The sequence below is a fragment of the Rhinoderma darwinii genome, chromosome 3 (genome assembly GCF_050947455.1).
Source record: "Rhinoderma darwinii isolate aRhiDar2 chromosome 3, aRhiDar2.hap1, whole genome shotgun sequence".
Classification (NCBI taxonomy): domain Eukaryota; kingdom Metazoa; phylum Chordata; class Amphibia; order Anura; family Rhinodermatidae; genus Rhinoderma; species Rhinoderma darwinii.
In genome coordinates this window covers 261,882,935-261,909,285 of record NC_134689.1, presented here as the reverse complement: position 1 = coordinate 261,909,285, position 26,351 = coordinate 261,882,935, and the positions used below count along the sequence as shown (strand labels likewise).

The 26,351-nt window shown below is 38.2% G+C and overlaps 8 non-coding genes across 8 annotated transcripts; all 8 read right to left on the bottom strand.

The window, feature by feature from the left end:
- Positions 1 to 2,323: 2,323 nt before the first annotated feature.
- On the bottom strand, positions 2,324 to 2,397 carry TRNAI-AAU (transfer RNA isoleucine (anticodon AAU)). The gene has a single exon. It is a non-coding gene; the product is annotated as a tRNA-Ile (tRNA).
- A 1,860-nt stretch (positions 2,398 to 4,257) lies between these two features.
- On the bottom strand, positions 4,258 to 4,331 carry TRNAI-AAU (transfer RNA isoleucine (anticodon AAU)). The gene has a single exon. It is a non-coding gene; the product is annotated as a tRNA-Ile (tRNA).
- An 819-nt stretch (positions 4,332 to 5,150) lies between these two features.
- Positions 5,151 to 5,224, bottom strand: TRNAI-AAU (transfer RNA isoleucine (anticodon AAU)). Its single transcript has one exon. It is a non-coding gene; the product is annotated as a tRNA-Ile (tRNA).
- Positions 5,225 to 15,847: 10,623 nt separating this feature from the next.
- On the bottom strand, positions 15,848 to 15,921 carry TRNAI-AAU (transfer RNA isoleucine (anticodon AAU)). Its single transcript has one exon. It is a non-coding gene; the product is annotated as a tRNA-Ile (tRNA).
- A 3,514-nt stretch (positions 15,922 to 19,435) lies between these two features.
- TRNAI-GAU (transfer RNA isoleucine (anticodon GAU)) lies at positions 19,436 to 19,509 on the bottom strand. The gene has a single exon. It is a non-coding gene; the product is annotated as a tRNA-Ile (tRNA).
- Positions 19,510 to 21,419: 1,910 nt separating this feature from the next.
- TRNAI-AAU (transfer RNA isoleucine (anticodon AAU)) lies at positions 21,420 to 21,493 on the bottom strand. Its single transcript has one exon. It is a non-coding gene; the product is annotated as a tRNA-Ile (tRNA).
- Positions 21,494 to 24,447: 2,954 nt separating this feature from the next.
- TRNAI-AAU (transfer RNA isoleucine (anticodon AAU)) lies at positions 24,448 to 24,521 on the bottom strand. Its single transcript has one exon. It is a non-coding gene; the product is annotated as a tRNA-Ile (tRNA).
- A 1,005-nt stretch (positions 24,522 to 25,526) lies between these two features.
- On the bottom strand, positions 25,527 to 25,600 carry TRNAI-AAU (transfer RNA isoleucine (anticodon AAU)). The gene has a single exon. It is a non-coding gene; the product is annotated as a tRNA-Ile (tRNA).
- Positions 25,601 to 26,351: the final 751 nt, after the last annotated feature.

Sequence of the window (26,351 nt, the reverse complement as noted above, 5' to 3'; positions counted from 1 at the left end):
ATACATACATACAAATATACATACACACATGCACATATATACATACATGACAACATACATACATACATGACAACATACATGCAAAAATACATACATGCAAACATACATGCAAATATACATACAAACATGCACATATATACATACATGCCAACATACATGCAAACATACATGCACAGATATACATACATACATACATGCCAACATACATACATGCCAAAAAATAATAATAATACGTTCATACTTACTTTCCTCCTGTCCGGCCTCCAGCGATGACGTTTCATTCATGTCGCCGCTGCAGCCTGTGATTGGCTGCAGAGGCGGTCACGTGGGATGAAGCGTCATCCTGACGTGCGTGACCGCCACTACAGCCTGTGATTGGCTGCAGCGGCGAAAGGGATGAAACGTCATCGCTGGAGGCCGGACAGGAGGAAAGTAAGTACGAACGTATAATTTTTATTTTTTTATTACATTTAAATGGTATTTTCCGCGCGCCGAGCATGTACTGTGAAGGTTGCTGAAAGAGTTAGTGCAGCCCATTAACTCTATCAGCACCCTGGACAGTACTATGCTCGGTGCACGTAAGTGACAGGTTCGGTCAGAACTAGTTCGGTCCGAACCGAACTTTTTTGTGAAATTCGGCGAACTAGCCGAACCGAACTTTTGATAAGTTCGCTCATCTCTAAACCTGAATAATAAAATAAACTTGCAATTTTTACTACTCAAAAAGCATTGGACAAATTGCTTTTGTGTTTTCCATTCCACCCCATAAAGAGTTTTCTTTTAGTACATTATATGGTACATTAAATGCTGCCATTAAAAACAAGAACTTGTCTCGCTAAAAACAAGCCCTTATATGACTATGAGGACGGAAAAATAATAAAGTTATGACTATCGGAATACAAAGAGGCAAAATCAAGATATTATTTTTGTCCTTAAGGTTGAAATTGGACCTCTAAGATGATTTCATGCAACAAACTCTGCATTTCTATAAATCACCGGTTAGACCATACATGGAATATTGTGTACAGTTTTGAGCACCTGTGTATGAGAAGGACATTGCTGAACTAGAATGCGTGCAAAGAAGGGAAAGCAAGGTAATTAAAGGACCTCATCACAGACGGGGATTCTTTACTGTAAGAGCAGTTCGACGATTGAACTCTCTGCCACATTGAAAAGTGTTTTTTTGAAAAATATAAAATTTCATCATATTTGTACCAGATTCTGGAGATGGAACTTTGATCCAGGAATTTATTCTAATAGCCATATTTGGAGTAAGGGAGGAATTTTTCCCCTAATGACAACATTGGAATGCACTCCAAGACAGTTTTTGCCTTCCTCTGGATCAACACGGCATGTTTATAGGTTGAATTTGATGGACCTTTTTTCAATATTATCAACTATTCAACTCTGTAACAAAAGTGAGCTTCCATGGCCCGTACAGGGATCAAACCCGTGACCTTGGCGTTATTAGCACCACACTCTAACCAACTGAGCTAACCGGCCACTTTTACACCAAAGATTCACGTCACGTCAGTAGAAAATACATGCAAACGTGTATTCATATTGATATCCTATTAACCTGAATAATAAAATAAACTTGCAATTTTTACTACTCAAAAAGCATTGGACAAATTGCTTTTGTGTTTTCCATTCCACCCCACAAAGAGTTTTCTTTCAGTACATTATATGGTACATTAAATGCTGCCATTAAAAACAAGAACTTGTCTCGCTAAAAACAAGCCCTTATATGACTATGAGGACGGAAAAATAATAAAGTTATGACTATCGGAATACAAAGAGGCAAAATCAAGATATTATTTTTGTCCTTAAGGTTGAAATTGGACCTCTAAGATGATTTCATGCAACAAACTCTGCATTTCTATAAATCACCGGTTAGACCATACATGGAATATTGTGTACAGTTTTGAGCACCTGTGTATGAGAAGGACATTGCTGAACTAGAATGCGTGCAAAGAAGGGAAAGCAAGGTAATTAAAGGACCTCATCACAGATGGGGATTCTTTACTGTAAGAGCAGTTCGATGATTGAACTCTCTGCCACATTGAAAAGTGTTTTTTTGAAAAATATAAAATTTCATCATATTTGTACCAGATTCTGGAGATGGAACTTTGATCCAGGAATTTATTCTAATAGCCATATTTGGAGTAAGGGAGGAATTTTTCCCCTAATGACAACATTGGAATGCACTCCAAGACAGTTTTTGCCTTCCTCTGGATCAACACGGCAGGTTTATAGGTTGAATTTGATGGACCTTTTTTCAATATTATCAACTATTCAACTCTGTAACAAAAGTGAGCTTCCATGGCCCATACGGGGATCGAACCCGTGACCTTGGCGTTATTAGCACCACGCTCTAACCAACTGAGCTAACCGGCCACTTTAACACCAAAGATTCACGTCACGTCAGTAGAAAATACATGCAAACGTGTATTCATATTGATATCCTATTAACCTGAATAATAAAATAAACTTGCAATTTTTACTACTCAAAAAGCATTGGACAAATTGCTTTTGTGTTTTCCATTCCACCCCACAAAGAGTTTTCTTCAGTACATTAAATGGTACATTAAATGCTGCCATTAAAAACAAGAACTTGTCTCACTAAAAACAAGCCCTTATATGACTATGAGGACGGAAAAATAATAAAGTTATGACTATCGGAATACAAAGAGGCAAAATCAAGATATTATTTTTGTCCTTAAGGTTGAAATTGGACCTCTAAGATGATTTCATGCAACAAACTCTGCATTTCTATAAATCACCGGTTAGACCATACATGGAATATTGTGTACAGTTTTGAGCACCTGTGTATGAGAAGGACATTGCTGAACTAGAATGCGTGCAAAGAAGGGAAAGCAAGGTAATTAAAGGACCTCATCACAGACGGGGATTCTTTACTGTAAGAGCAGTTCGACGATTGAACTCTCTGCCACATTGAAAAGTGTTTTTTTGAAAAATATAAAATTTCATCATATTTGTACCAGATTCTGGAGATGGAACTTTGATCCAGGAATTTATTCTAATAGCCATATTTGGAGTAAGGGAGGAATTTTTCCCCTAATGACAACATTGGAATGCACTCCAAGACAGTTTTTGCCTTCCTCTGGATCAACACGGCAGGTTTATAGGTTGAATTTGATGGACCTTTTTTCAATATTATCAACTATTCAACTCTGTAACTCTGTAACAAAAGTGAGCTTCCATGGCCCATACGGGGATCGAACCCTTGACCTTGGCGTTATTAGCACCACGCTCTAACCAACTGAGCTAACCGGCCACTTTTACACCAAAGATTCACGTCACGTCAGTAGAAAATACATGCAAACGTGTATTCATATTGATATCCTATTAACCTGAATAATAAAATAAACTTGCAATTTTTACTACTCAAAAAGCATTGGACAAATTGCTTTTGTGTTTTCCATTCCACCCCACAAAGAGTTTTCTTCAGTACATTATATGGTACATTAAATGCTGCCATTAAAAACAAGAACTTGTCTCGCTAAAAACAAGCCCTTATATGACTATGAGGACGGAAAAATAATAAAGTTATGACTATCGGAATACAAAGAGGCAAAATCAAGATATTATTTTTCCATTCCACCCCACAAAGAGTTTTATTTCAGTACATTATATGGTACATTAAATGCTGCCATTAAAAACAAGAACTTGTCTCGCTAAAAACAAGCCCTTATATGACTATGAGGACGGAAAAATAATAAAGTTATGACTATCGGAATACAAAGAGGCAAAATCAAGATATTATTTTTGTCCTTAAGGTTGAAATTGAACCTCTAAGATGATTTCATGCAACAAACTCTGCATTTCTATAAATCACCGGTTAGACCATACATGGAATATTGTGTACAGTTTTAAGCACCTGTGTATGAGAAGGACATTGCTGAACTAGAATGCGTGCAAAGAAGGGAAAGCAAGGTAATTAAAGGACCTCATCACAGACGGGGATTCTTTACTGTAAGAGCAGTTCGACGATTGAACTCTCTGCCACATTGAAAAGTGTTTTTTTGAAAAATATAAAATTTCATCATATTTGTACCAGATTCTGGAGATGGAACTTTGATCCAGGAATTTATTCTAATAGCCATATTTGGAGTAAGGGAGGAATTTTTCCCCTAATGACAACATTGGAATGCACTCCAAGACAGTTTTTGCCTTCCTCTGGACCTTTTTTCAATATTATCAACTATTCAACTCTGTAACAAAAGTGAGCTTCCATGGCCCATACGGGGATCGAACCCGTGACCTTGGCGTTATTAGCACCACACTCTAACCAACTGAGCTAACCGGCCACTTTTACACCAAAGATTCACGTCACGTCAGTAGAAAATACATGCAAACATGTATTCATATTGATATCCTATTAACCTGAATAATAAAATAAACTTGCAATTTTTACTACTCAAAAAGCATTGGACAAATTGCTTTTGTGTTTTCCATTCCACCCCACAAAGAGTTTTCTTCAGTACATTATATGGTACATTAAATGCTGCCATTAAAAACAAGAACTTGTCTCACTAAAAACAAGCCCTTATATGACTATGAGGACGGAAAAATAATAAAGTTATGACTATCGGAATACAAAGAGGCAAAATCAAGATATTATTTTTGTCCTTAAGGTTGAAATTGGACCTCTAAGATGATTTCATGCAACAAACTCTGCATTTCTATAAATCACCGGTTAGACCATACATGGAATATTGTGTACAGTTTTGAGCACCTGTGTATGAGAAGGACATTGCTGAACTAGAATGCGTGCAAAGAAGGGAAAGCAAGGTAATTAAAGGACCTCATCACAGACGGGGATTCTTTACTGTAAGAGCAGTTCGACGATTGAACTCTCTGCCACATTGAAAAGTGTTTTTTTGAAAAATATAAAATTTCATCATATTTGTACCAGATTCTGGAGATGGAACTTTGATCCAGGAATTTATTCTAATAGCCATATTTGGAGTAAGGGAGGAATTTTTCCCCTAATGACAACATTGGAATGCACTCCAAGACAGTTTTTGCCTTCCTCTGGATCAACACGGCAGGTTTATAGGTTGAATTTGATGGACCTTTTTTCAATATTATCAACTATTCAACTCTGTAACAAAAGTGAGCTTCCATGGCCCGTACGGGGATCAAACCCGTGACCTTGGCGTTATTAGCACCACGCTCTAACCAACTGAGCTAACCGGCCACTTTTACAACAAAGATTCACGTCACGTCAGTAGAAAATACATGCAAACGTGTATTCATATTGATATCCTATTAACCTGAATAATAAAATAAACTTGCAATTTTTACTACTCAAAAAGCATTGGACAAATTGCTTTTGTGTTTTCCATTCCACCCCACAAAGAGTTTTCTTCAGTACATTATATGGTACATTAAATGCTGCCATTAAAAACAAGAACTTGTCTCGCTAAAAACAAGCCCTTATATGACTATGAGGACGGAAAAATAATAAAGTTATGACTATCGGAATACAAAGAGGCAAAATCAAGATATTATTTTTGTCCTTAACCCCTTCCCGACATTTGACGTACATGTACGGCATGGAAAGCATTGACTTCCCGCAAAATGCCGTACATGTACGTCAAACGTTTGGCACCGGCTCAGAAGCTGAGCCGGTGCCATCATCACCGGATCTCAGCTGTATCTTACAGCTGACATCCGACTGTAACGGCGGGGACCGAAATTAGCTTCGATCCCCGCCATTAACCCCTTAAGTGCAGCACTCAAACGCGATCGCTGCACTTAAGGTGTTTGCAGCTCATCGGAGCCCCAGCAATGAAATTGCCGGGGTTCCGGTGGCTGCAATGTCAACCGGAGGCCTAATACTGGCCTCCCGGTCTGCCTAGCACCGAAGCCGGTCAAGATCCGCCCGGCGGCGGAGCCTGATCGGCTTCCGTAGCTGCCGGCAAGATGGCGCCGGGTCAGGAGCTGATCCGGCGTCATCAGCGGTGGAGGTCAGCTGTACTGTACAGCTGACATCCACCTGTAACGGCAGGAACCGGAGCTAGCTCCGATCCCTGCCATTAACCCCTTCGATGCAGCAATCGAAAGCGATTGCTGCATCGTAGCGGATACTAGCAGATCGCCAGCCCTGACAGGCAATCGGGACTGGCGACTGCTGTTATGGCAACAGGAGACACAATGGTCTCCTGCTCTGCCATTACGGAAGCCGATTTAGGCCCCGCCGGGAGGCGAAGCCTAAACGGCTTGCTGTCAGTGAATGACTGACAGATCTAATACATTGCACTACATAGGTAGTGCAATGTATTAGAAAAAAAAAAATCTGACCGTTGGACCTTCAAGTCCCCTAGTGGGACTTGAGAAAAAGTGTAAAAAAAAGTGCAAAAAATAAAAGTTTGAAAACAATAAAAGTTTCAAGTAATCAAATAAAACACAATCCCCCTTTTAGGGCAGATTCACACGAACGTTGCGTTTTTGCGCGCGCAAACAACGCAGCGTTTTGCGAGCGCAAAAACCATTTGACAGCTGCGTGTGTCATGCGTGTCTGATGCGCGGCTGCGTGATTTTCGCGCAGCCGGCATCATAGAGATGAGGCTTGTCAACGCCCGTCACTGTCCAAGGTGCTGAAAGAGCTAAATCTTTCAGCACCCTCGACAGTGAATGCCGAACACAACAGCGAAAAACCTGTAAAAAAAAAAGATAAAGTTCCTACTTACCGAGAACTTCCCGGCCGTTGCCTTGGTGACGCGTCCTTGGTGACGCGTCCTTGGTGACGCGCCTCTCTTGACATCGGGCCCCACCTCCCTGGGTGACGCAGCAGTCCAAGTGACCGCTGCAGCCTGTGATTGGCTGCAGCCTGTGCTTGGCCTGTGATTGGCTGGAGCTGTCACTTGAACTGAAGTGTCATCCCGGGAGGTCGGACTGCAGGAAGGAGACAGGACTAATCGGTAAGTTAGAACTTCGGTTTTTTTTTACAGGTTAATGTATTTTGGGATCGCAAGTCACTGTCCATGGTGCTGAAACAGTTTAACTCTTTCAGCACCATGGACAGTGACTATCTCCTGACGTCGCGTACCGATAATTTTTTTGCCGGGATCGGCCAAAACGAGTTTGGCCGAACCCGGTGAAGTTCGGTACGCTTGTCCGGCTTCGCTCATCGCAAAGACACTCCGTTTGGATGTTCGGAAACAGAAAAGCACGTGGTGCTTTTCGGTTTTCATTCATCCTTTTCACTGCTGTTGCGCGAATCACGCTCGTCCCACGGAAGTGCTTCCGTGTGGTGCGCGTGATTTTCACGCACCCATTGACTTCAATGGGTGCGTGATGCGCGAAATACGCAGAGTTATTGAACCTGTCGCGCTTTTTGCGCAGCAGACAAACGCTGCGCAAAAAGCACGGACTGTCTGTACTGCCCCATAGACTTGTATTGGTCCATGCGTGCCGCGTGAAAACCACGCGGCCCGCACGGACCGAATACACGCTCGTGTGAATCCCCCCTTACTCTTATCAAGTCCTTTATTATTGAAAAATAATAATAAACCATATGTATTTAGTGTCGCCACGACCGTAACGACCGGAGGTATCAAAATATTATATTATTTATTTTACGCGGTGAACAGCGTAAAAAAACCCCGTAAAAAACGTTACCAGAGTTTCTGTTTTTTGGTCACTTTGCCCTACAAATATTACAATAAAAAGTGATCAAAAAGTCGCACGTATCCAAAAATGGTACCTATAAAAACTATAGCTCGTCCCGCAAAAAACAAGCCCTCATACACGTCCGTCGACAAAAAAATTAAAAAGTTATGGTTCTCACAACTTGGCGACAGAAAAAATACATTCTTTTTACAAAAGTAATTTTATTGTGCAAAAAGTTGTAAAACATAAAAAAGTGCTATAAATTAGGTATCGCCGGAATCGTACTGACCCGCAGAATAAAGTTAACATGTAGTTTATAATGCGTGGTGAACGCTGTATAAAAAAAACAAAAAAAGCTGTGCCAGAATTGCGTTTTTTTGTTTACCTGGCATCCCAAAAAATAGGATAAAAGGTGATCAAAAAGTCACATGTACCCCAAAATGGTACCAATAATAACTACAGCTCGTCCCGCAACAAACCAGCCCTCATACCGCTACGTCTATGAAAAATAAAATTAGTTATGGCTCCAATAAGTCAGGAAATAAAAAAATATGCAGTTGTGCCCGAGGGGAACATTTCTTCAGTTTCAAGAGGCGATTTATCAAGGACCTAAAATTAGGGAACCAGGAAGGGGAGAGCCCAAACATATCCGCTGGAAGCGACGGTGCCCGTATTATACCAGGACAACACTTCCCAGCAAAATTCCCCAAACTACAAAGGCGCGGAGTGTGGACCAAAAGGGGGATAAGAAATGACACCATTTATCAGTGCGACACCGGCCTGTGCAGAAAGGATTGCTTCACAGCGTAACACACATCTATGGATTATTTTTATTTTTTTATACCACCTGACTATGCCCCTTATATACTCCGCCCCGCTTACATGTACCCCCACATTATAAAACACCAGCAATACTCAAACAAATATAGTACCAAGCAAAATCCGCTCTCCAAAAGCCAAATGGTGCTCCCTCGGCCCTGAACCCTGCAGCGTCCCCAAACAGCAGTTTCCTTCAACATATATGGCATCGTCATACCTGGGAGAACCCTTTTAACAATTTTTGGGGTGTGTGTCTCCAGCGTCATAAGCTGGGCATGACATATTTGCCACTGAATGGCATATCTAGGGAAAAATATACATTTTTAATTTGCACCATCCACAGCGCATTCATTTATGGAAAAGACCTGTGGGTTGAAAATGCTCACTACACCCCTTAATAAATGCCTTGAGGGGTGCAGTTCCATAGTGGGGGTCACTTATCAGGGGTTTCTTTTTATTATTTCACATCTGAGCCTCTGCAGTTGTGAACCAATACTTTGTAAATCGCCAAATTAGGCCTCCACTCCGCATGGTACTCTTCACTTCTGAGCCCTGTCATATGTCCAGACAAAAGATTAGTGCCCCATGTAGGGTGTTTCTAAAACCAGGAAACACCGCATAATAATTAGAGAGCTGTCTTGTTATGGTGGCACAAGCCGGGCACCACATATTGGCATATCTATGGAAAAAAAATCAAATTTTCACTCTGCAACATTGAGCGCACACTAATTTCTACAAAACACCTGCAGGGTTAAAATGCTTACTACACCCCTTGGTAAATGCATTGAGGGGTGTAGTTTCCAAAATGGGGTCACTTCTGGGGGGTTTCCACTGTTTTGGGCCCACAGGTGCCCAGAAACCAATCCAGCAACATCTGCACTCCAAATGGCGGTCCTTCCCATCTGAGCCCTGCGGTTTGCCCAAACAGCAGTTTATGACCACATATGGGGTATTGCCGTACTCGGGAGAAATAGCTTTACAAATGTTGGGTTCTTTTTTTCCTTTATTTGTTGAGAAAATGAAAAAATTTGCGCTAAAGCTACGTCTTATTGAAGAAAAAGGACTGTTTTTATTTTCACTGCCTAATTCTAATAAATTCTATGAAACATCTGTGGGGTCAAAATGCTCACTACACCCCTAGATGCATTCCTCAAGAGGTGTAGTTTCCTAAATGGAGTCCCTTTTTGGGCGTTTTCATTGTTTTGTCCCCTCAGGGGCTTTGCAAATGTGACCTGGCCTCCGCAAATCATTCCTGCTAAATGTGATCTCAAAAAGCCAAATAGTGCTCTTTCCCTTCTAAGCCCTGCCGTGTGTCTAAACAGCCGTTTATTACCACATGTGGGGTATTGTTTTACTCGGGAGAAATTGCTTTACAAATTTTGTGGTGCTTTTTCTCCTTCAGTCCTTCTGGAAATGAGAAAAAATTAGCTAAACCTACATTTTCTTTGAAAAAATGTAGATTATTATTTTCAGGGCCTACTTCCAATAATTTCTGCAAAAAAACTGTGGTGTCAAATCGCTCACTATACCCCTAGATAATTTCCTCAATGGGTGTAGTTTCCAAAATGGGGTCACTTGTGGGGGGTTTCCACTGTTTTATCCCCTCAGGGGCTTTGTAAATGTGACATGGCCTCCGAAAACCATTCCTGCTAAATGTGAACTCCAAAAGCCAAATAGCGCTCTTTCCCTTCTCAGCCTCGCCGTGTGTCCAAACAGCCGTTTATTACCACATGTGGGGTATTGTTTTACTCGGGAGAAATTTCTTTACAAATTTTATGGTGCTTTTTCTCCTTTAGTCCTTGTGGAAATGAAAAAAAATTAGCTAAACCTACATTTTATTTGAAAAAATGTAGATTTTCATTTTCACAGCCTACTTGCAAAAATTTCTGCAAAAAACCTGTGGGGTCAAAATGCTCACTATACCCCTAGATAATTTCCTCAAGGGGTATAGTTTACAAAATGGGGTCACTTGTTTGGGGTTTCCACTGTTTTGTCACCTCAGGGGCTTTGTAAATGTGACATGGCCTCCGCAAACCATTCCTGCTAAATGTGAACTCCAAAAGCCAAATAGCGCTCTTTCCCTTCTCAGCCACGCCGTGTCTCCAAACAACCGTTTATTACCACATGTGAGGTATTGTTTTACTCGGGAGAAATTGCTTTACAAATTTTGCAGTGCTTTTTCTCCTTTAGTCCTTGTGGAAATGAGAAAAAAAATCGCTAAACCTACATTTTCTTTGAAGAAATGTTGATTTTAATTTTCACGGCCTACTTCCAATAATTTCTGTAAAAAACCTGTGCGGTCAAAATGCTCACTACACCCCTAGATAATTTCTTTGAGGTGTCTAGTTTCCCAGATGGGGTCACTTTTGGTTGATTTTGACTGTTTTGGCACCGCAAGAGCCCTTCAAACCTGAAATGGTGCCTAAAATATATTCTAACAAAAATAAGGCCCCAAAATCCACTAGGTGCTCCTTTGCTTCTGAGGCCGGTGCTTAAGTCCAGTAGCACGCTACGGCCACATGTGGGATATTTTCTAAAACTGCAGAAACTGGGCAACAAATATTGAGTTGCATTTCTCTGGTAAAACCTTCTGTTTTATAAAAAAAATTGTATTAAAAATGTATTTCTGCAGAAAAATATGAAATTTGTAAATTTCACCTCTACTTTGCTTTAATTCCTGTGAAATGTGTAAAGGGTTAAGACATTTTCTAAATGCTGTTTTGAATACTTTGAGGGGTGAAGATTTTAAAATGGGGTGACTTTTTTGGGGTTTCTAATATATAAGGCCCTCAAAACCACTTCACAACTGAACTGGCCCCTGTAAAAATAGCCTTTTGAAATTTTCTTGAAAATGTGAGAAATTGCTGCTAAAGTTCTAAGCCTTGTGAGGTCATAGAAAAATAAAAGGATGTTCAAAAAACGATGCCAATCTAAAGTAGACATATGGGTGATGTTAATTAGCAACAATTTTGTGTGGTATAACTGCCTGTCTTACAAGCAGATACATTTAAATTGAGAAAAATGCTAATTTTTGCAATTTTTCGCTAATTTTTGGTGTTTTTCACAATTAAATACTGAACATATCGAGCAAATTTTGCCAGTAACATAAAGTCCAATGTGTCACGAGAAAACAATCTCAGAATCGCTTGGATAGGTGAAAGCATTCCGGAGTTATTACCACATAAAGTGACACATGTCAGATTTGAAAAATGAGGCTCTGTCAGGAAGGTCAAAAGTGGCTAAAGAGGGAAGGGGTTAAGGTTGAAATTGGACCTCTAAGATGATTTCATGCAACAAACTCTGCATTTCTATAAATCACCGGTTAGACCATACATGGAATATTGTGTACAGTTTTAAGCACCTGTGTATGAGAAGGACATTGCTGAACTAGAATGCGTGCAAAGAAGGGAAAGCAAGGTAATTAAAGGACCTCATCACAGACGGGGATTCTTTACTGTAAGAGCAGTTCGACGAATGAACTCTCTGCCACATTGAAAAGTGTTTTTTTGAAAAATATAAAATTTCATCATATTTGTACCAGATTCTGGAGATGGAACTTTGATCCAGGAATTTATTCTAATAGCCATATTTGGAGTAAGGGAGGAATTTTTCCCCTAATGACAACATTTGAATGCACTCCAAGACAGTTTTTGCCTTCCTCTGGATCAATACGGCAGGTTTATAGGTTGAATTTGATGGACCTTTTTTCAATATTATCAACTATTTAACTCTGTAACAAGCATGTAACAAAAGTGAGCTTACATGGCCCGTACGGGGATCGAACCCGTGACCTTGGCGTTATTAGCACCACGCGCTAACCAACTGAGCTAACCGGCCACTTTTACACCAAAGATTCACGTCACGTCAGTAGAAAATACATGCAAACGTGTATTCATATTGATATCCTATTAACCTGAATAATAAAATAAACTTGCAATTTTTACTACTCAAAAAGCATTGGACAAATTGCTTTTGTGTTTTCCATTCCACCCCACATAGAGTTTTCTTTCAGTACATTATATGGTACATTAAATGCTGCCATTAAAAACAAGAACTTGTCTCGCTAAAAGCAAGCCCTTATATGACTATGAGGACGGAAAAATAATAAAGTTATGACTATCGGAATACAAAGAGGCAAAATCAAGATATTATTTTTGTCCTTAAGGTTGAAATTGGACCTCTAAGATGATTTCATGCAACAAACTCTGCATTTCTATAAATCACCGGTTAGACCATACATGGAATATTGTGTACAATTTTGAGCACCTGTGTATGAGACGGACATTGCTGAACTAGAATGCGTGCAAAGAAGGGAAAGCAAGGTAATTAAAGGACCTCATCACAGACGGGGATTCTTTACTGTAAGAGCAGTTTGACGATTGAACTCTCTGCCACATTGAAAAGTGTTTTTTTGAAAAATATAAAATTTCATCATATTTGTACCGGATTCTGGAGATGGAACTTTGATCCAGGAATTTATTCTAATTGCCATATTTGGAGTAAGGGAGGAATTTTTCCCCTAATGACAACATTGGAATGCACTCCAAGGCAGTTTTTGCCTTCCTCTGGATCAACACGGCAGGTTTATAGGTTGAATTTGATGGACCTTTTTTCAATATTATCAACTATTCAACTCTGTAACAAGCATGTAACAAAAGTGAGCTTCCATGGCCCGTACGGGGATCGAACCCGTGACCTTGGCATTATTAGCACCACGCTCTAACCAGCTGAGCTAACCGGCCACTTTTACACCAAAGATTCACGTCACGTCAGTAGAAAATACATGCAAACGTGTATTCATATTGATATCCTATTAACCTGAATAATAAAATAAACTTGCAATTTTTACTACTCAAAAAGCATTGGACAAATTGCTTTTGTGTTTTCCATTCCACCCCACAAAGAGTTTTCTTCAGTACATTATATGGTACATTAAATGCTGCCATTAAAAACAAGAACTTGTCTCGCTAAAAACAAGCCCTTATATGACTATGAGGACGGAAAAATAATAAAGTTATGACTATCGGAATACAAAGAGGCAAAATCAAGATATTATTTTTGTCCTTAAGGTTGAAATTGGACTTCTAAGATGATTTCATGCAACAAACTCTGCATTTCTATAAATCACCCGTTAGACCATACATGGAATATTGTGTACAGTTTTGAGCACCTGTGTATGAGAAGGACATTGCTGAACTAGAATGCGTGCAAAGAAGGGAAAGCAAGGTAATTAAAGGACCTCATCACAGACGGGGATTATTTACTGTAAGAGCAGTTCGACGATTGAACTCTCTGCCACATTGAAAAGTGTTTTTTTGAAAAATATAAAATTTCATCATATTTGTACCAGATTCTGGAGATGGAACTTTGATCCAGGAATTTATTCTAATAGCCATATTTGGAGTGAGGGAGGAATTTTTCCCCTAATGAGAAAATTGGAATGCACTCCAAGACAGTTTTTGCCTTCCTCTGGATCAACACGGCAGGTTTATAGGTTGAATTTGATGGACCTTTTTTCAATATTATCAACTATTCAACTCTGTAACAAGCATGTAACAAAAGTGAGCTTCCATGGCCCGTACGGGGATCGAACCCGTGACCTTGGCATTATTAGCACCACGCTCTAACCAGCTGAGCTAACCGGCCACTTTTACACCAAAGATTCACGTCACGTCAGTAGAAAATACATGCAAACGTGTATTCATATTGATATCCTATTAACCTGAATAATAAAATAAACTTGCAATTTTTACTACTCAAAAAGCATTGGACAAATTGCTTTTGTGTTTTCCATTCCACCCCACAAAGAGTTTTATTTCAGTACATTATATGGTACATTAAATGCTGCCATTAAAAACAAGAACTTGTCTCGCTAAAAGCAAGCCCTTATATGACTATGAGGACGGAAAAATAATAAAGTTATGACTATCGGAATACAAAGAGGCAAAATCAAGATATTATTTTTGTCCTTAAGGTTGAAATTGGACCTCTAAGATGATTTCATGCAACAAACTCTGCATTTCTATAAATCACCGGTTAGACCATACATGGAATATTGTGTACAATTTTGAGCACCTGTGTATGAGACGGACATTGCTGAACTAGAATGCGTGCAAAGAAAGGAAAGCAAGGTAATTAAAGGACCTCATCACAGACGGGGATTCTTTACTGTAAGAGCAGTTTGACGATTGAACTCTCTGCCACATTGAAAAGTGTTTTTTTGAAAAATATAAAATTTCATCATATTTGTACCGGATTCTGGAGATGGAACTTTGATCCAGGAATTTATTCTAATTGCCATATTTGGAGTAAGGGAGGAATTTTTCCCCTAATGACAACATTGGAATGCACTCCAAGACAGTTTTTGCCTTCCTCTGGATCAACACGGCAGGTTTATAGGTTGAATTTGATGGACCTTTTTTCAATTTTATCAACTATTCAACTCTGTAACAAGCATGTAACAAAAGTGAGCTTCCATGGCCCGTATGGAGATCGAACCCGTGACCTTGGCATTATTAGCACCATGCTCTAACGAACTGAGCTAACCGGCCACTTTTACACCAAAGATTCACGTCACGTCACGTCAGTAGAAAATACATGCAAACGTGTATTCATATTGATATCCTATTAACCTGAATAATAAAATAAACTTGCAATTTTTACTACTCAAAAAGCATTGGACAAATTGCTTTTGTGTTTTCCATTCCACCCCACAAAGAGTTTTATTTCAGTACATTATATGGTACATTAAATGCTGCCATTAAAAACAAGAACTTGTCTCGCTAAAAACAAGCCCTTATATGACTATGAGGACGGAAAAATAATAAAATTATGACTATCGGAATACAAAGAGGCAAAATCAAGATATTATTTTTGTCCTTAAGGTTGAAATTGGACCTCTAAGATGATTTCATGCAACAAACTCTGCATTTCTTTAAATCACCGGTTAGACCATACATGGAATATTGTGTACAGTTTTGAGCATCTGTGTATGAGAAGGACATTGCTGAACTAGAATGCGTGCAAAGAAGGGAAAGCAAGGTAATTAAAGGACCTCATCACAGACGGGGATTCTTTACTGTAAGAGCAGTTCGACGATTGAACTCTCTGCCACATTGAAAAGTGTTTTTTTGAAAAATATAAAATTTCATCATATTTGTACCGGATTCTGGAGATGGAACTTTGATCCAGGAATTTATTCTAATAGCCATATTTGGAGTAAGGGAGTAATTTTTCCCCTAATGACAACATTGGAATGCACTCCAAGACAGTTTTTGCCTTCCTCTGGATCAACACGGCAGGTTTATAGGTTGAATTTGATGGACCTTTTTTCAATATTATCAACTATTCAACTCTGTAACAAGCATGTAACAAAAGTGAGCTTCCATGGCCCATACGGGGATCGAACCCGTGACCTTGGCGTTATTAGCACCACGCTCTAACCAACTGAGCTAACCGGCCACTTTTGCAAGAAAGATTCACGTCACGTCAGTAGAAAATTAATGCAAACGTGTATTCATATTGATATCCTATTGACCTGAATAATAAAATAAACTTGCAATTTTTACTACTCAAAAAGCATTGGACAAATTGCTTTTGTGTTTTCCATTCCACCCCACATAGAGTTTTCTTTCAGTACATTATATGGTACATTAAATGCTGCCATTAAAAACAAGAACTTGTCTCGCTAAAAGCAAGCCCTTATATGACTATGAGGACGGAAAAATAATAAAGTTATGACTATCGGAATACAAAGAGGCAAAATCAAGATATTATTTTTGTCCATTAAGGTTGAAATTGGACCTCTAAGATGATTTCATGCAACAAACTCTGCATTTCTATAAATCACCGGTTAGACCATACATGGAATATTGTGTACAATTTTGAGCACCTGTGTATGAGACGGACATTGCTGAACTAGAATGCGTGCAAAGAAGGGAAAGCAAGGTAATTAAAGGACCTCATCACAGACGGGGATTATTTACTGTAAGAGCAGTTCGACGATTGAACTCTCTGCCACATTGAAAAGTGTTTTTTTGAAAAATATAAAATTTCATCATATTTGTACCAGATTCTGGAGATGGAACTTTGATCCAGGAATTTATTCTAATAGCCATATTTGGAGTAAGGGAGGAATTTTTCCCCTAATGACAACATTGGAATGCACTCCAAGACAGTTTTTGCCTTCCTCTGGATCAACACGGCAGGTTTACAGGTTGAATTTGATGGACCTTTTTTCAATATTATCAACTATTCAACTCTGTAACAAAAGTGAGCTTCCATGGCCCTTACGGGGATCGAACCCGTGACCTTGACATAATTAGCACCACGCTCTAACCATCTGAGCTAACCGGCCACTTTTACACCAAAGATTCACGTCACATCAGTAGAAAATACATGCAAACGTGTATTCATATTGATATCCTATTAACCTGAATAATAAAATAAACTTGCAATTTTTACTACTCAAAAAGCATTGGACAAATTGCTTTTGTGTTTTCCATTCCACCCCACAAAGAGTTTTCTTTCAGTACATTATATGGTACATTAAATGCTGCCATTAAAAACAAGAACTTGTCTCGCTAAAAACAAGCCCTTATATGACTATGAGGACGGAAAAATAATAAAATTATGACTATCGGAATACAAAGAGGCAAAATCAAGATATTATTTTTGTCCTTAAGGTTGAAATTGGACCTCTAAGATGATTTCATGCAACAAACTCTGCATTTCTTTAAATCACCGGTTAGACCATACATGGAATATTGTGTACAGTTTTGAGCATCTGTGTATGAGAAGGACATTGCTGAACTAGAATGCGTGCAAAGAAGGGAAAGCAAGGTAATTAAAGGACCTCATCACAGACGGGGATTCTTTACTGTAAGAGCAGTTCGACGATTGAACTCTCTGCCACATTGAAAAGTGTTTTTTTGAAAAATATAAAATTTCATCATATTTGTACCAGATTCTGGAGATGGAACTTTGATCCAGGAATTTATTCTAATAGCCATATTTGGAGTAAGGGAGTAATTTTTCCCCTAATGACAACATTGGAATGCACTCCAAGACAGTTTTTGCCTTCCTCTGGATCAACACGGCAGGTTTATAGGTTGAATTTGATGGACCTTTTTTCAATATTATCAACTATTCAACTCTGTAACAAGCATGTAACAAAAGTGAGATTCCATGGCCCATACAGGGATCAAACCCGTGACCTTGGCGTTATTAGCACCACGCTCTAACCAACTGAGCTAACCGGCCACTTTTACAAGAAAGATTCCCGTCACGTCAGTAGAAAATTAATGCAAACGTGTATTCATATTCATATCCTATTAACCTGAATAATAAAATAAACTTGCAATTTTTACTACTCAAAAAGCATTGGACAAATTGCTTTTGTGTTTTCCATTCCACCCCACATAGAGTTTTCTTTCAGTACATTATATGGTACATTAAATGCTGCCATTAAAAACAAGAACTTGTCTCGCTAAAAGCAAGCCCTTATATGACTATGAGGACGGAAAAATAATAAAGTTATGACTATCGAAATACAAAGAGGCAAAATCAAGATATTATTTTTGTCCTTAAGGTTGAAATTAAACCTCTAAGATGATTTCATGCAACAAACTCTGCATTTCTATAAATCACCGGTTAGACCATACATGGAATATTGTGTACAGTTTTGAGCACCTGTGTATGAGAAGGACATTGCTGAACTAGAATGCGTGCAAAGAAGGGAAAGCAAGGTAATTAAAGGACCTCATCACAGACGGGGATTCTTTACTGTAAGAGCAGTTCGACGATTGAACTCTCTGCCACATTGAAAAGTGTTTTTTTTAAAAATATAAAATTTCATCATATTTGTACCAGATTCTGGAGATGGAACTTTGATCCAGGAATTTATTCTAATAGCCATATTTGGAGTAAGGGAGGAATTTTTCCCCTAATGACAACATTGGAATGCACTCCAAGACAGTTTTTGCCTTCCTCTGGATCAACACGGCAGGTTTACAGGTTGAATTTGATGGACCTTTTTTCAATATTATCAACTATTCAACTCTGTAACAAGCATGTAACAAAAGTGAGCTTCCATGGCCCGAACCCGTGACCTTAGCGTTATTAGCACCACGCTCTAACCAACTGAGCTAACCGGCCACTTTTACACCAAAGATTCACGTCACGTCAGTAGAAAATACATGCAAACGTGTATTCATATTGATATCCTATTAACCTGAATAATAAAATAAACTTGAAATTTTTACTACTCAAAAAGCATTGGACAAATTGCTTTTGTGTTTTCCATTCCACCCCACAAAGAGTTTTCTTTCAGTACATTATATGGTACATTAAATGCTGCCATTAAAAACAAGAAATTGTCTCGCTAAAAACAAGCCCTTATATGACTATGAGGACGGAAAAATAATAAAGTTATGACTATCAGAATACAAAGAGGCAAAATCAATATATTATTTTTGTCCTTAAGGTTGAAATTGGACCTCTAAGATGATTTCATTCAACAAACTCTGCATTTCTATAAATCACCGGTTAGACCATACATGGAATATTGTGTACAGTTTTGAGCACCTGTGTATGAGAAAGACATTGCTGAACTAGAATGCGTGCAAAGAAGGGAAAGCAAGGTAATTAAAGGACCTCATCACAGACGGGGATTCTTTACTGTAAGAGAAGTTCGACGATTGAACTCTCTGCCACATTGAAAAGTGTTTTTTTGAAAAATATAAAATTTCATCATATTTGTACCAGATTCTGGAGATGGAACTTTGATCCAGGAATTTATTCTAATAGCCATATTTGGAGTAAGGGAGGAATTTTTCCCCTAATGACAACATTGGAATGCACTCCAAGACAGTTTTTGCCTTCCTCTGGATCAACACAGCAGGTTTATAGGTTGAATTTGATGGACCTTTTTTCAATATTATCAACTATTCAACTCTGTAACAAAAGTGAGCTTCCACGGCCCGTACGGGGATCGAACCCGTGACCTTGGCGTTATCAGCACCACACTCTAACCAACTGAGCTAACCAGCCACTTTTACACCAAAGATTCACGTCACGTCAGTAGAAAATACATGCAAACGTGTATTCATATTGATATCCTATTAACCTGAATAATAAAATAAACTTGCAATTTTTACTACTCAAAAAGCATTGGACAAATTGCTTTTGTGTTTTCCATTCCACCCCACAAAGAGTTTTCTTTCAGTACATTATATGGTACATTAAATGCTGCCATTAAAAACAAGAACTTGTCTCGCTAAAAACAAGCCCTTATATAACTATGAGGACGGAAAAATAATAAAGTTATGACTATCGGAATACAAAGAGGCAAAATCAAGATATTATTTTTGTCCTTAAGGTTGAAATTGGACCTCTAAGATGATTTCATGCAACAAACTCTGCATTTCTATAAATCACCGGTTAGACCATACATGGAATATTGTGTACAGTTTTGAGCACCTGTGTATGAGAAGGACATTGCTGAACTAGAATGCGTGCAAAGAAGGGAAAGCAAGGTAATTAAAGGACCTCATCACAGACGGGGATTCTTTACTGTAAGAGCAGTTCGACGATTGAACTCTCTGCCACATTGAAAAGTGTTTTTTTGAAAAATATAAAATTTCATCATATTTGTACCAGATTCTGGAGATGGAACTTTGATCCAGGAATTTATTCTAATAGCCATATTTGGAGTAAGGGAGGAATTTTTCCCCTAATGACAACATTGGAATGCACTCCAAGACAGTTTTTGCCTTGCTCTGGATCAACACAGCAGGTTTATAGGTTGAATTTGATAGACCTTTTTTCAATATTATGAACTATTCAACTCTGTAACAAGCATGTAACAAAAGTGAGCTTCCATGGCCCGTACGGGGATCGAACCCGTGACCTTGGCATTATTAGCACCACGCTCTAACCAGCTGAGCTAACCGGCCACTTTTACACCAAAGATTCACGTCACGTCAGTAGAAAATACATGCAAACGTGTATTCATATTGATATCCTATTAACCTGAATAATAAAATAAACTTGCAATTTTTACTACTCAAAAAGCATTGGACAAATTGCTTTTGTGTTTTCCATTCCACCCCACAAAGAGTTTTCTTCAGTACATTATATGGTACATTAAATGCTGCCATTAAAAACAAGAACTTGTCTCGCTAAAAACAAGCCCTTATATGACTATGAGGACGGAAAAATAATAAAGTTATGACTATCGGAATACAAAGAGGCAAAATCAAGATATTATTTTTCAATTCCACCCCACAAAGAGTTTTCTTTCAGTACATTATATGGTACATTAAATGCTGCCATTAAAAACAAGAACTTGTCTCGCTAAAAACAAGCCCTTATATGACTATGAGGACGGAAAAATAATAAAGTTATGACTATCGGAATACAAAGAGGCAAAATCAAGATATTATTTTTGTCCTTAAGGTTGAAATTGAACCTCTAAGATGATTTCATGCAACAAACTCTGCATTTCTATAAATCACCGGTTAGACCATACATGGAATATTGTGTACAGTTTTAAGCACCTGTGTATGAGAAGGTCATTGCTGAACTAGAATGCGTGCAAAGAAGGGAAAGCAAGGTAATTAAAGGACCTCATCACAGACGGGGATTCTTTACTGTAAGAGCAGTTCGACGATTGAACTCTCTGCCACATTGAAAAGTGTTTTTTTGAAAAATATAAAATTTCATCATATTTGTACCAGATTCTGGAGATGGAACTTTGATCCAGGAATTTATTCTAATAGCCATATTTGGAGTAAGGGAGGAATTTTTCCCCTAATGACAACATTGGAATGCAATCCAAGACAGTTTTTGCCTTCCTCTGGATCAACACGGCAGGTTTATAGGTTGAATTTGATGGACCTTTTTTCAATATTATCAACTATTCAACTCTGTAACAAGCATGTAACAAAATTGAGCTTCCATGGCCCGTACGGGGATCGAACCCGTGACCTTGGTGTTATTAGCACCACGCTCTAACCAACTGAGCTAACCGGCCACTTTTACACCAAAGATTCACGTCACGTCAGTAGAAAATACATGCAAACGTGTATTCATATTGATATCCTATTAACCTGAATAATAAAATAAACTTGCAATTTTTACTACTCAAAAAGCATTGGACAAATTGCTTTTGTGTTTTCCATTCCACCCCACAAAGAGTTTTCTTTCAGTACATTATATGGTACATTAAATGCTGCCATTAAAAACAAGAACTTGTCTCGCTAAAAACAAGCCCTTATATGACTATGAGGACGGAAAAATAATAAAGTTATGACTATCGGAATACAAAGAGGCAAAATCAAGATATTATTTTTGTCCTTAAGGTTGAAATTGGACCTCTAAGATGATTTCATGCAACAAACTCTGCATTTCTATAAATCACCGGTTAGACCATACATGGAATATTGTGTACAGTTTTGAGCACCTGTGTATGAGAAGGACATTGCTGAACTAGAATGCGTGCAAAGAAGGGAAAGCAAGGTAATTAAAGGACCTCATCACAGACGGGGATTCTTTACTGTAAGAGCAGTTCGACGATTGAACTCTCTGCCACATTGAAAAGTGTTTTTTTGAAAAATATAAAATTTCATCATATTTGTACCAGATTCTGGAGATGGAACTTTGATCCAGGAATTTATTCTAATAGCCATATTTGGAGTAAGGGAGGAATTTTTCCCCTAATGAGAAAATTGGAATGCACTCCAAGACAGTTTTTGCCTTCCTCTGGATCAACACGGCAGGTTTATAGGTTGAATTTGATGGACCTTTTTTCAATATTATCAACTATTCAACTCTGTAACAAAAGTGAGCTTCCATGGCCCGTACGGGGATCAAACCCGTGACCTTGGTGTTATTAGCACCACGCTCTAACCAACTGAGCTAACCAGCCACTTTTACACCAAAGATTCACGTCACGTCAGTAGAAAATACATGCAAACGTGTATTCATATTGATATCCTATTAACCTGAATAATAAAATAAACTTGCAATTTTTACTACTCAAAAAGCATTGGACAAATTGCTTTTGTGTTTTCCATTCCACCCCACAAAGAGTTTTCTTCAGTACATTATATGGTACATTAAATGCTGCCATTAAAAACAAGAACTTGTCTCGCTAAAAACAAGCCCTTATATGACTATGAGGACGGAAAAATAATAAAGTTATGACTATCGGAATACAAAGAGGCAAAATCAAGATATTATTTTTCCATTCCACCCCACAAAGAGTTTTCTTTCAGTACATTATATGGTACATTAAATGCTGCCATTAAAAACAAGAACTTGTCTCGCTAAAAACAAGCCCTTATATGACTGAGGACGGAAAAATAATAAAGTTATGACTATCAGAATACAAAGAGGCAAAATCAAGATATTATTTTTGTCCTTAAGGTTGAAATTGAACCTCTAAGATGATTTCATGCAACAAACTCTGCATTTCTATAAATCACCGGTTAGACCATACATGGAATATTGTGTACAGTTTTAAGCACCTGTGTATGAGAAGGACATTGCTGAACTAGAATGCGTGCAAAGAAGGGAAAGCAAGGTAATTAAAGGACCTCATCACAGACGGGGATTCTTTACTGTAAGAGCAGTTCGACGATTGAACTCTCTGCCACATTGAAAAGTGTTTTTTTGAAAAATATAAAATTTCATCATATTTGTACCAGATTCTGGAGATGGAACTTTGATCCAGGAATTTATTCTAATAGCCATATTTGGAGTAAGGGAGGAATTTTTCCCCTAATGAGAAAATTGGAATGCACTCCAAGACAGTTTTTGCCTTCCTCTGGATCAACACGGCAGGTTTATAGGTTGAATTTGATGGACCTTTTTTCAATATTATCAACTATTCAACTCTGTAACAAAAGTGAGCTTCCATGGCCCGTACGGGGATCAAACCCGTGACCTTGGTGTTATTAGCACCACGCTCTAACCAACTGAGCTAACCAGCCACTTTTACACAAAAGATTCACGTCACGTCAGTAGAAAATACATGCAAACGTGTATTCATATTGATATCCTATTAACCTGAATAATAAAATAAACTTGCAATTTTTACTACTCAAAAAGCATTGGACAAATTGCTTTTGTGTTTTCCATTCCACCCCACAAAGAGTTTTCTTCAGTACATTATATGGTACATTAAATGCTGCCATTAAAAACAAGAACTTGTCTCGCTAAAAACAAGCCCTTATATGACTATGAGGACGGAAAAATAATAAAGTTATGACTATCGGAATACAAAGAGGCAAAATCAAGATATTATTTTTCCATTCCACCCCACAAAGAGTTTTCTTTCAGTACATTATATGGTACATTAAATGCTGCCATTAAAAACAAGAACTTGTCTCGCTAAAAACAAGCCCTTATATGACTATGAGGACGGAAAAATAATAAAGTTATGACTATCGGAATACAAAGAGGCAAAATCAAGATATTATTTTTGTCCTTAAGGTTGAAATTGAACCTCTAAGATGATTTCATGCAACAAACTCTGCATTTCTATAAATCACCGGTTAGACCATACATGGAATATTGTGTACAGTTTTAAGCACCTGTGTATGAGAAGGACATTGCTGAACTAGAATGCGTGCAAAGAAGGGAAAGCAAGGTAATTAAAGGACCTCATCACAGACGGGGATTCTTTACTGTAAGAGCAGTTCGACGATTGAACTCTCTGCCACATTGAAAAGTGTTTTTTTGAAAAATATAAAATTTCATCATATTTGTACTAGATTCTGGAGATGGAACTTTGATCCAGGAATTTATTCTAATAGCCATATTTGGAGTAAGGGAGGAATTTTTCCCCTAATGACAACATTGGAATGCACTCCAAGACAGTTTTTGCCTTCCTCTGGATCAACACGGCAGGTTTATAGGTTGAATTTGATGGACCTTTTTTCAATATTATCAACTATTCAACTCTGTAACAAAAGTGAGCTTCCATGGCCCGTACGGGGATCGAACCCGTGACCTTGGCGTTATTAGCACCACGCTCTAACCAACTGAGCTAACCAGCCACTTTTACACAAAAGATTCACGTCACGTCAGTAGAAAATACATGCAAACGTGTATTCATATTGATATCCTATTAACCTGAATAATAAAATAAACTTGCAATTTTTACTACTCAAAAAGCATTGGAAAAATTGCTTTTGTGTTTTCCATTCCACCCCACAAAGAGTTTTCTTCAGTACATTATATGGTACATTAAATGCTGCCATTAAAAACAAGAACTTGTCTCGCTAAAAACAAGCCCTTATATGACTATGAGGACGGAAAAATAATAAAGTTATGACTATCGGAATACAAAGAGGCAAAATCAAGATATTATTTTTCCATTCCACCCCACAAAGAGTTTTCTTTCAGTACATTATATGGTACATTAAATGCTGCCATTAAAAACAAGAACTTGTCTCGCTAAAAACAAGCCCTTATATGACTATGAGGACGGAAAAATAATAAAGTTATGACTATCGGAATACAAAGAGGCAAAATCAAGATATTATTTTTGTCCTTAAGGTTGAAATTGAACCTCTAAGATGATTTCATGCAACAAACTCTGCATTTCTATAAATCACCGGTTAGACCATACATGGAATATTGTGTACAGTTTTAAGCACCTGTGTATGAGAAGGACATTGCTGAACTAGAATGCGTGCAAAGAAGGGAAAGCAAGGTAATTAAAGGACCTCATCACAGACGGGGATTCTTTACTGTAAGAGCAGTTCGACGATTGAACTCTCTGCCACATTGAAAAGTGTTTTTTTGAAAAATATAAAATTTCATCATATTTGTACCAGATTCTGGAGATGGAACTTTGATCCAGGAATTTATTCTAATAGCCATATTTGGAGTAAGGGAGGAATTTTTCCCCTAATGAGAAAATTGGAATGCACTCCAAGACAGTTTTTGCCTTCCTCTGGATCAACACGGCAGGTTTATAGGTTGAATTTGATGGACCTTTTTTCAATATTATCAACTATTCAACTCTGTAACAAGCATGTAACAAAAGCGAGCTTCCATGGCCCGTACGGGGATCGAACCCGTGACCTTGGCGTTATTAGCACCACGCTCTAACCAACTGAGCTAACCGGCCACTTTTACACCAAAGATTCACGTCACGTCAGTAGAAAATACATGCAAACGTGTATTCATATTGATATCCTATTAACCTGAATAATAAAATAAACTTGCAATTTTTACTACTCAAAAAGCATTGGACAAATTGCTTTTGTGTTTTCCATTCCACCCCACAAAGAGTTTTCTTTCAGTACATTATATGGTACATTAAATGCTGCCATTAAAAACAAGAACTTGTCTCGCTAAAAACAAGCCCTTATATGACTATGAGGACGGAAAAATAATAAAGTTATGACTATCGGAATACAAAGAGGCAAAATCAAGATATTATTTTTATCCTTAAGGTTGAAATTGAACCTCTAAGATGATTTCATGCAACAAACTCTGCATTTCTATAAATCACCGGTTAGACCATACATGGAATATTGTGTACAGTTTTAAGCACCTGTGTATGAGAAGGACATTGCTGAACTAGAATGCGTGCAAAGAAGGGAAAGCAAGGTAATTAAAGGACCTCATCACAGACGGGGATTCTTTACTGTAAGAGCAGTTCGACGATTGAACTCTCTGCCACATTGAAAAGTGTTTTTTTGAAAAATATAAAATTTCATCATATTTGTACCAGATTCTGGAGATGGAACTTTGATCCAGGAATTTATTCTAATAGCCATATTTGTAGTAACGGAGGAATTTTTCCCCTAATGACAACATTGGAATGCACTCCAAGACAGTTTTTGCCTTCCTCTGGATCAACACGGCAGGTTTAT